The sequence below is a fragment of the Rutidosis leptorrhynchoides genome, chromosome 1 (genome assembly GCF_046630445.1).
Source record: "Rutidosis leptorrhynchoides isolate AG116_Rl617_1_P2 chromosome 1, CSIRO_AGI_Rlap_v1, whole genome shotgun sequence".
NCBI lineage: Eukaryota > Viridiplantae > Streptophyta > Magnoliopsida > Asterales > Asteraceae > Rutidosis > Rutidosis leptorrhynchoides.
Genome location: NC_092333.1, coordinates 90,571,545 through 90,583,378, shown reverse-complemented (window position 1 = coordinate 90,583,378; position 11,834 = coordinate 90,571,545).

Below are 11,834 nucleotides of genomic sequence, written 5' to 3'. Positions count from 1 at the left end.
TATAGCTAACTCCAACATTCACATATAGAGTGTCTATGGTTGTTCCGAAATATATATAGATGTGTCGACATGATAGGTCGAAACATTGTATACGTGTCTATGGTATCTCAAGATTACATAATATACAATACAAGTTGATTAAGTTCGGGTCACTACAGATTGTATGCGTAGAAATGCTCGTTAATTCATGTTTTCGGTTTGATAAATTTGGGACAGCAGCTTGTTTGATCATTTCTGTAAACATAACTGTAATAAAAGTGAAATTAAAGTGTCTAGATGAGTTCCTCTCATCAAGACATTAATTTTAGACTCCGGATTCATGTCATTTCGATTCCCGGAGCTCTAGATATTATTAAAATGGTGTTTGTTGGAATTAAATTGTGAAAACGAATTGTTCCAGGTTTGGTCCGACTTTATGAACACTTTTGGATTCTTTAGGGTGTACTAGTGTGTTAGGATTGATGATGTGATGAACTTTCATGTTCGGGTCGTCGAAATTCGAGCCACGGATCACCCGTTATGACTAAAACGCGTTTTTGAGCGGATTAAAGATCCAAACTGATTAGTGGCTGTAAGTCACGACTTGTTTTCTGTTCTTGGGGTGTGCTTGAGCACACTAAGGTTTCGGGTGAGTTGGTTAGGCGAAAATATATATAAGACTCGCCGAAAACTGATTCACGGGGCTCAAGTTATGACCCGATGAACTTTTAATTAAAACTTATGGTTATTAATTATGACTTATAATAAATATAATGACTTTCATTATTAATAAATTACTTATGATATAAAAAGTAATTAATTTAGTTTAAGACTTATGATATATATTTATTATATCATTTATTAATTACTTATGATTTAATTAAACATTTAATTAAACTTATGATTAATAATACTTTTATTATCAATGAAAAATACTTATGGTAAGTATTAAACTTATATTATGAGATTATTATAATAAGACTTATAATAAGGATTAATTAATTATTTAATTATTATAAGGCTTAGTTATTATTTAATTATAATTTAATTATTAAATACTTATGATTTAATAATTAAAATTAGAAACTTATGATATGATTAATAATTCATTATTAATTAATGATACTTATGATATGACTTAAAATTTATTATTAATTAATAATACTTATATTATGATTAATATTTAATTAATTAATTAAATACTTATGTTATATTAATTATATCATTTAAACTTATGTTAACTTTAATAATTCATTTTAATTTAATTAAACTTATGTTATAACATAATTATACATATTTAACTTTAATTAACATTATAACTTATATTATTATTACAACTTACACTTTAAAAACTAATGTTGACTAAGTTTGACCAAGGTTGACTTTTGAGTTGACTTTAGGTTGACTTTGACTTTCAGTTGACTTTTGTTGACTTTCTAATTAAGGAAACTTTCCTAACTTATAAACTTTCCAAAAATAGCAACTTTCTAAATTTGGAAACTTTCCTAAAATAGAAACTTTCCAAAAATAGAAACTTTCCAAAAATGGAAACCTGCTAAAAATAGAAACTTTCTAAAAATAGAAAGTGTGTGTTCGTACGCTGTTCCGATCAAACCGATGCATGTTGAGTGTTGTTCTATGTCTACTTGCAACATGTACAATAGCTATCATACTAAGACTTGGCCTAAGTTAGTTATTTATATCGACCTTCTTTATTTATAGGTCGGCGTTGTGATCATTCCTGATCACTTTACTTCGTTTGCTGTTCGCATTATTATGTGGTTACTTCGTTTACTTTAAGGTGAGTTATAGTTCTATTTTTCTATTTTAAATCTTTTGGGATGAGAATACATGCAATTTATTTATATTTTGGACACAAGTGGAAGTTGGTTTAAATTATTCATTGTGATTTGAACAAAAATATTCCCTAGTCTGGTAACTGTAATCACTGGTTTCTACTGGTGAACGCGAATCCTACGGATAGATCTATCGGGTTTGACAACCCTATTTCGAGCTAGTCGCGCTAGTAATTTATAATCGGAATGTTTAGTACTTCGTATTTAGTTGAAGATACACTTGTTCGGTGAATATTATTTATTGTGTTTGGCAAGGGTAAATAAATGGTTAAGTGGTTACCAGGTGGCTCACGGAAAATGAAATAATAATTTTATATGTTTTCTAGCATATAATTTTGTGGTCCAAAAAGGAGTTTTTATGTTTTCAAACATAAATTTTTATGGTTTAAATTAGATATTGTTTGCAATATTAAACCTATAATTCACTCAACATTTTTGTTGACAGTTACTCGCATGTTTTATTCTCAGGTTCATTATTGATTGCTTCCGCTGTGCCTAGAGAGTCTGCATATTTATGACGGTAGCTTTTGTTAAACACTAACTTGCATTCTATTTTGATACATTTAATAGTAGATGTTGTTGACTTTGTTTGGTCAACTTTTGGTTAAGTAATAATGTATGGTTTTTCTAAACTTACATACTTTGATAGATTTCCTTTATAGGAAATCATTTTTAAATAAAGAATGCAAAGTTATTTATTAAATTCATATAGAGTTATGATCAAGCTGTGGGACCAAGATAACGATGGTCGTCAAGTGTACTTTGACGGGTCGTTTCAGTTGGTATCAGAGCTCTGGTTGTAGGGAATTAGGCTGCATTGATGTCATTACCCGAGTCAATAGGGTGCATTAGTGAGTCTAGTCTACAGCCCGGCCTATAATATATTGTTATATGTGATTATTTGTATCGTATTGTTATGTATATTGTTATCATACATACATCTCTATTATGTTCTGAATCCGGGAGGAACTCCCATACCGATTTAAACGTATTCTTCGACTCATGCGAACTTATCCTTATAAGAACACCTCGGGTAGTGAGACCGAGGGATGTCATTCTTGACTTCTGAAATTCTCGACATTTCTATGTCATCTATTATGGTTATGTATATATAACGTTTGAGTTATCTTACGCGAGATGTCATTCCTGACTTCTAAATGCTCGGCATTTCAATGTCAGCTATTATGTTTAGGTATATAACATTCTTGTTATATTACGTGCCTTTGTGCCGTTATGCCTATGTGCTTTGGTTTTTGAACCGGAAAACGTCATTCTTGACTTTTAGAGATTTTTGGTACTTCGAAGACATTTCTATGTCATCGTCACTCCTATTTGTTACTTATGATGTTTTGTCTCTTGTGCTATCCTTAGCACATTGTTTAAGAAAATGTTTTAGAGAAATTGTTTGGAAATCCGAGGTTGATCGCGTATCCTGACCTCATGTAGTGCTATTGGAATGGAACTATGAATTAGTGAAATATAATGGCGTCAGGCCAACGTGATTATATTACGTTAATTCATAAAGAAGTCTCAATATTGTGACATGAGGAATAGAAAGCGAGTCAAAGAAAATTTTTACACTACTCATTCAGAAATTCCGATGTATTACATGGGTAGGGAAGATATTCATTATCTTATTTGTTGATATACGAGAAGCTCGTTTTAACCAGATTATCTATCTCATGCCCTATCCTACATAACTCGCTTGTTAGCAACTGCTTCGCTCGGGAACAGTTTTGGCCAAAAGACTTCTGTCCTGATAATAGTCAAAATAACATTTAACTCATTGGTTTTCATGACCTCGTAACATTTGTTGGTCAAATGTCGCACGACGATTCAAGTCATTTACTCGATCTTTCACGATCTTACTTCAACTTGTAACCTCTGAAATACAGATACTCTGTTTATCATCGGGAGTTTTACACATTTGTTTAATTGGGCGGTTCTCACGAGATTTATGGGCGAATGGAAGTAATGAAATATTTTTGTCACGTATACAATAAATAAAATCATATATGTACGTATGGATTCAAATGAATAAATTTACCCTTACCTATTTTGGCTAGTATATACTAAATCATACCTTCAAAATTATTTTAAAACCACTCATTTATTGAGCTGTTTGACTAAGTCAATTTGTTTTATATAAAAATGGTACGCGTTGTACATACTTCTAAATTTACTAATAACTTCGTTCCGTTTATGTTGTCACGCCAAACGTTTAAAGCTTTTTCAAAACTCCTTTGATTGATTTTATCAAATTTTCGCATTACTCTACAGAGTGTTTGGATCCCAGTTCTTGTCATCCCCTGTTTAAGGATGAAACTTACCATTAAGTTCATTGATAGAAACTCTTACACCACTTTGGATCCCGGTTTTATAAAATTTATTGGAAAGTCTTTGCGCTCATAAACTATTCCCTCTTATGGTTGGACATGGCCGAAACGCGGACCAAAAAATCAATTTTCTGGGGTACACTCGGTGGTCACCCTATTGTAGAAAAGGCGCTAGGTGAGTTTCTACCCCAACTGTTGTTATAGTGGGTATCATGGATATATATTACACTAGACCGTTTGAGGAGTTTCTACTCTCAATATTCGCTGTCAACCGCAACATCAACCCTATGATTCAATACCTTGAGGTGCACGAAATCATTTTTGGAGATTTATCTCACCTGGAGTCGACTATTCTTTATAGTCCACGATTCACGTTTTCTTTCATCCGCATTTAAATTGAAGAGTAAGGATAAATCCTAGATTGACTCGCTCATTGTGCGAGGAAATTCACTGTCGTTGAAAGATCACACCTTTTGTACGTCTTCCTTTCGAAAATGTAATGAAAATTTACTTTGAAGTTCATGATCCTCGTTATTCCCTTTGAAGGAATTGTCTTAAACATCGTTACCACTGATATGGTTACTCTCTATACTTCTTCCTTTGTTGGCTGCAACTATACCTCATTTGTCCTTATACGTCCCCTTGGGGAGCTCCTGTCCTGTTTGTTAAGAAGAAAGATGGTTAGTTTCGTTTGTGCATTGATTATTGTGAATTGAACAAGCTTACTGTTAAAAACCGTTACCCTCTACCTCGAATTGAAGATCTGTTCGATAAACTTCAAGGTTCATCTGTTTATTCTAAAATCGATCTTCGTTCCGGCTATCATCAGTTGCGTATTAAAGAATCTGATGTTTTGAAAACTGATTTTCGCACCCGTTATGGTCACTACGAATTTCTTGTTATGCCGTTCGGATTGACTAACGCACCTGCTGTGTTCATGGACCTCATGAACCATGTGTGTAGACCCTATCTGGACAGATTTGTTATCATTTTCATCGACGACATCCTTATTTATTCTAAGAGTGATAAAGAGCACGAAGAACATTTGAAGTTGGTGCTTGATTTGTTGAGGAAAGAAGAGTTGTACGCTAAGTTCTCTAAGTGTGCTTTCTTGTTAAGAGAAGTTCAATTCCTTGGACATGTTGTTAGTAAACAAGGTATACAAGTTGATCCTGCCAAGATTGAGGCAATTGAGAAGTGGGATATTCCAAAGACTCCTACTCAGATTCGTCAATTTTTAGGGTTGGCATGTTACTATAGAAGGTTCATTCAAGATTTCTCTCGTATAGAGAAACCTCTGACTGCTTTAACGCACAAGGGGAAGAAGTATGAGTGGAAGGATGAACAAGAGACTGCTTTTCAAATTTTGAAGAAGAAGTTGACTACCGCTCCGATATTGTCACTACCTGAGGGTAATGATGATTTTGTTGTTTATTGTGATGCTTCACGCCAAGGCTTTGGTTGTGTTTTGATGCAATGAAAGAAAGTTATTGCGCACGCGTCACATCAGTTAAAGATTCGTGAGCAGAATTATACAACCCATGATTTAGAGTTGTGGGCTGTTGTGTTTGCGCTTAAGATTTGGAGACATTGTCTTTATGGGGTCAAAAGTACTGTGTACACCGATCACAAAAGTCTTCAACATATCTTTGATCAGAAACGGTTGAATATGAGGCAACGAAGATGGATTGAGATGTTGAATGATTATGATTGTGAACTTTTATATCATCCGTGAAAGGCCAATGTTGTAGCAGATGCGTTAAGTCAAAAAGAGAGAATTGAACCTCGCAGGTTTAGAGCCTTGAACATGACCATTCAAACAAACCTCGCAAGGCGTATTCTTGCAGCTCAACAAGAAGCCTTGATGGAGGAGAATTCCGTAACGGGAAGGTCAGAGGCTTGATTAAACAGTTTGAGGTACGAACCGATGGCACTCGGTATTTTTGCGGGATGTCTTTGGGTTCCGAAGTTTGGTGATCTGCGACAACTTGTGTTGGATGAGGCTCATAAGTCTAGGTACTCTATTCATCCTGGTTCAGGAAAGATGTATCATGATCTTAAGGAGCTATACTGGTGGCCTAACTTGAAAGCTGATGTGGCTACTTATGTGGCTAAGTGGTTGACCTGTGCTAAGGTCAAAGTTGAGCATCATAAACTGTCCGGAACTTCTGGTGCAATCCGAAATTCCCGAGTGGAAGTTGGAAGGTATTACGATGGACTTTATTACGAAGTTACCGAGAGTTGTGGGTGGTTATGATACCATTTGGGTGATTATTGACCGACTCACTAAGTCAACTCATTTCTTGCCAATTAAGGAAACAGATTCAATGAAGGAGATTACTCATTTGTATTTGAAGGAGATTGTTTCGAGACATGGTGTTCCCGTATCGACTATTTCGGACCGAGACAGTCGATTTACATCGAGGTTTTGGCAGTCCTTACAAGATTCTTTAGGAACTAAATTGGATATGAGCACCACTTATCATCCACATTCGGATGGTCAGAGTGAAAGGACCATCCAAACGTTGGAAGACATGTGGAGGGCATGCGTAATTGATTTTGGTAATGGTTGGGATAGATACTTGTTGTTGGATGAATTTTCTTATAACAACAGTTATCACGCAAGTATTAAAGTCGCACCATTTGAAGCTCTGTATGGTAGAAAGTGTAGGTCTCCTGTCTGTTGGAATGAGGTTGGGGATGCTCAACTCACAGGCCCAGAGATTATTTATGAGACTACCGAGAAGATTGTACAGATTAAGGAAAGATTGAGAACCGCCAGAAGTCGGCAAAAGAGCTATGCCAATAAGAGAAGGAACGATATTTAGTTTCAGGTTGGTGACCGTGTTATGTTGAAGGTATCACCTTGGAAGGGTGTGGTACGATTTGGTAAAACGGAAAAGTTGAATCCTCGTTTTGTTGGACCATTTGAGATTATTGAGAGAGTTGGACTCGTGGCTTATCGTTTGGAATTGCCACAAGAACTCAGTGATGTTCATGATGTTTTTCATGTATCGAATTTAAAGAGGTTTGGCGGCCGATAAAACCATTCCTCTGGAGGAACTTCATGTTGATAAGCAACTACATTTTATTGAGGAACCTGTTGAAATTATGGATCGAGAGGTTAAGACTCTTAAGCAGAGTAGAATTCCTATTATTCGAGTTATATGGAACGCCAGACGCGGTCCCGAGTTCACTAGGGAGCGTGAAGATCAGATGAAGCAGAGGTACCCGCATTTGTTCCCAGATGCTGAGTCAACCCCTGCACCTGCTTAAATTTCAGGACGAAATTTCCGTAACGGGAAGGTACTGTCACGACCCTACTTTTTCCGTTATCTTTTACCGTTAATTATTTAACGAACGTTAACTGTTATTCGTGCTACGTCATTTCTATGACCTATATTATTATTATTATTTTTGTAATAATATATTAATTATTATGTGCTATGTGAATATTTGTATTCATATTTTAAGTTATACGTTTCTACGTGTCGCGGATTTCTATCCGGCGAATCTTTTCGCTTTTCAAACCAACGGTCAAGCTTTTGGGATTTTTAAGTCCTAATTATTTTAAATATGATATTTTAATGTCATATGTTTATATATAGTATTTATATATATTTTTCGTCGCGTATTTGTTATCTCTCCGAATTTTCAATCGCGTAGTAGCGTTTTCGCATTTCGGGCTTCGATCGGGCGTTCGGGCCACAAGGAATTTATCAAATATCATTATGGGCCATGTGGGGCCCACCCCATTCTGTTTTTGGCCGAACCATTCAAGGGGGAAGGGGGTATATCCACATTTTGCTTCATTTTGGGATAATACTTACACTTTTCAATTTTCCTTAACCTATCTCATTTCATTTTTAATTTTCTCCATCTCTTTCTTTCTCCCTAGCCTAGGCCGTTGCCACCACCATCAAAATACATCATCATCTTCATCTAATCTTGCTTGGATCATCAAATCAATTGCATAATCGGATTCTACACGTTCTTCTTTACTAGTTAACATCTCTTGATTCTTGATTAGGGTATAAACCCTAACCCTAGCTTTTCAATTTTTCTTTAATTTTTATGTTTTTTTGATGTTATTTTGATAGTATGATTCTTATATGTTATTGTATTGTTGATTGTATGCGTAGAAATGCTCGTTAATTCATGTTTTCGGTTTGATAAATTTGGGACAGCAGCTTTTTTGATCATTTCTGTAAACATAACTGTAATAAAAGTGAAATTAAAGTGTCTATATGAGTTCCTCTCATCAATACATTAATTTTAGACTCCGGATTCATGTCATTTCGATTCCCGGAGCTCTAGATATGATTAAAATGGTGTTTGTTGGAATTAAATTGTGAAAACGAATTATTCCAGGTTTGGTCCGACTTTGTGAATACTTTTGGAGTCTTTAGGGTGTACTAGTGTGTTAGGATTGATGATTTGATGAACTTTCATGTTCGGGTCATCGAAATTCGAGCCACGGATCACCCGTTATGACTAGAACGCGTTTTTGAGCGGATTAAAGATCCAAACTGATTAGTGGCTGTAAGTCACGACTTTTTTTCTGTTCTTGGGGTGTGCTTGAGCACACTAAGGTTTCGGGTGAGTTGGTTAGGCGAAAATATATATAAGACTCGCCGAAAACTGATTCACGGGGCTCAAGTTATGACCCGGTGAACTTTTAATTAAAACTTATGGTTATTAATTATGACTTATAATAAATATAATGACTTTCATTATTAATAAATTACTTATGATATAAAAAGTAATTAATTTAGTTTAAGACTTATGATATATATTTATTATATCATTTATTAATTACTTATGATTTAATTAAACATTTAATTAAACTTATGATTAATAATACTTTTATTATCAATGAAAAATACTTATGGTAAGTGTTAAACTTATATTATGAGATTATTATAATAAGACTTATAATAAGGATTAATTAATTATTTAATTATTATAAGGCTTAGTTATTATTTAATTATAATTTAATTATTAAATACTTATGATTTAATAATTAAAATTAGAAACTTATGATATGATTAATAATTCATTATTAATTAATGATACTTATGATATGACTTAAAATTTATTATTAATTAATAATACTTATATTATGATTAATATTTAATTAATTAATTAAATACTTATGTTATATTAATTATATCATTTAAACTTATGTTAACTTTAATAATTCATTTTAATTTAATTAAACTTATGTTATAACATAATTATACATATTTAACTTTAATTAACATTATAACTTATATTATTATTACAACTTATATTATTATTGTGTGGTTACTTCGTTTGCTTTAAGGTGAGTTATAGTCTCATTTTTCTATTTTAAATCTTTTGGGATGAGAATACATGCAATTTATTTATATTTTGGACACAAGTGAAAGTTGGTTTAAATTATTCATTGTGAGTTGAACAAAAATATTCCCTAGTCTGGTAACTGTAATCACTGGTTTCTACTGGTGAACGCGAATCCTACGGATAGATCTATCGGGTTTGACAACCCCATTTCGAGCTAGTCGCGCTAGCAATTTATAATCGGAATGTTTAGTACTTCGTATTTAGTTGAAGATACACTTGTTCGGTGTATATTATTTATTGTGTTTGGCAAGGGTAAATAAATGGTTAAGTGGTTATCAGGTGGCTCACGGAAAATGGAATAATGATTTTATATGTGTTCTAGCATATAATTTTGTGGTCCAAAAAGGAGTTTTTATGTTTTCAAACATAAATTTTTATGATTTAAATTAGATATTGTTTGAAATATTAAACCTATAATTCACTCAACATTTTTGTTGACAGTTACTCGCGTGTTTTATTCTCAGGTTCATGATTGATTGCTTCCGCTGTACCTAGAGAGTCTGCATATTTATGATTTCAGCTTTTGTTAAAAACTAACTTGCATTCTATTTTGATACATTTAATAGTAGATGTTGTTGACTTTGTTTGGTCAACTTTTGGTTAAGTAGTAATGTATGGTTTTTCTAAACTTACATATTTTGGTAGATTTCCTTTATAGGAAATCATTTTTAAATAAAGAATGCAAGGTTATTTATTAAATTCATATAGAGTTATGATCAAGCTGTGGGACCAAGATAACGATGGTCGTCAAGTGTACTTTGACGGGTCGTTTCACATAAGTCGTTGATGCATACTGCGAGCTAAGTGTTATAACTGAACCATCTAGGTTTCTCAGACCCATCTTGCGTATTGCTTCCCGAGCAATCACAAGCGTAACCCGATGTATCAGGGTTTCCAGTTCTATTTTGTGAAAATTGGCATAGTTCCTACATAGGTAATTTGCACTTTATAGCCTGCAGAAACAGTTTACGTTGGTGACCCAAAGCTTGAATTTGTTGGCCTGACTTCGGGATACGGGGTGAAACTTGACCTCACCTTCGAGAATGGGGGAAAACTCTTATCAGGTGTATATTCTCAATATCTTTGCATCCCACCAATATTGGGTGAGTGAGCCCTAGGTTTGACTTGCTTTCCCGAACCTTGTTGAGTATTTACTGCTTAGATCCAATATTTGAGCTTGCTGGAGGTTTTGTAACCTTGCCCGGTGCCGCCGGTGTTGGTTGGGTTTTTGTTGTGTTCACAGGCGTATGAAAGCATGTCCCACTAGGCGAATCCGAAAGTGTTTCAGGTGATTGTGAACTTTCACTACCTCCAGCAATTGATGATGATATGAAAATTTTGCTAAGAAACTTGAAATTAACCGATTAATTAAACAAAAAGTTTTTTAGGAAATTTGTATAATGAACCATAATAACGTCTATTCCAATATATTTGTTCTATAATCTATCTCACGGATGGCTCCAATTGATCAAGCATATTTTCACAGGGTTAGGGTGAACATACGCTTGAGTGCAATGATAAGGTTTAAGGACAAACGAGATTCGAACCTCCGAAAATAGTCGTGGATAACCGACACTGAAATCGTACCGATTCCGGCAGGGCGGCCAAACATAATTCCACCAACAACCTAGCATACGAGGTTGAGTGGCCATAAGACATGAAGGATTCAAGTTCGTGGAACATACCTGAAAGTCTTAGATGACCGTGGTGATTGCAAGAATGCTTATTCTTATGTATTATGCTTATGTTACGTACGAAAACGTGGTACCTCTCAGGGTTTTAGAGCCATGTATTTATAGGCTAGAAATTAGGGTTTGAATAGGATTATATAATCCATTCCATAACCAACTTACGTTAATTAAGGAAACCAAATAAAGGTTTGGTCCTATCGTTTTGCTTGGTGAACAAGGTAAGCATTTGACCAATTCAGAAAAGGACTCATCCAATGGTATAGGCACATAGAGAGCATGGCTATACCCTTGTTTCGTTATTAGCATATATATATTGTATTATCTAGTATGCAGGTCAGGACTTAGATGTGTATTCCGATTAGGCATGCGGATATGTGAATCATTGTGAACTATTATTTTTGTCAGTTGTGTAGTATAATGTAATCAGATCATATCCCAAAACATATAGAGTGTGTTTTTCACATCATATCTCTTTTTTTAATTGCATAAAATTTGTGGTTAGTACATGTATATTTTGTCATCAATGAATATAAATATAAACAATTCATACGCTCTCTTATTTTTACTGATGTGGATAAATGCAGGTG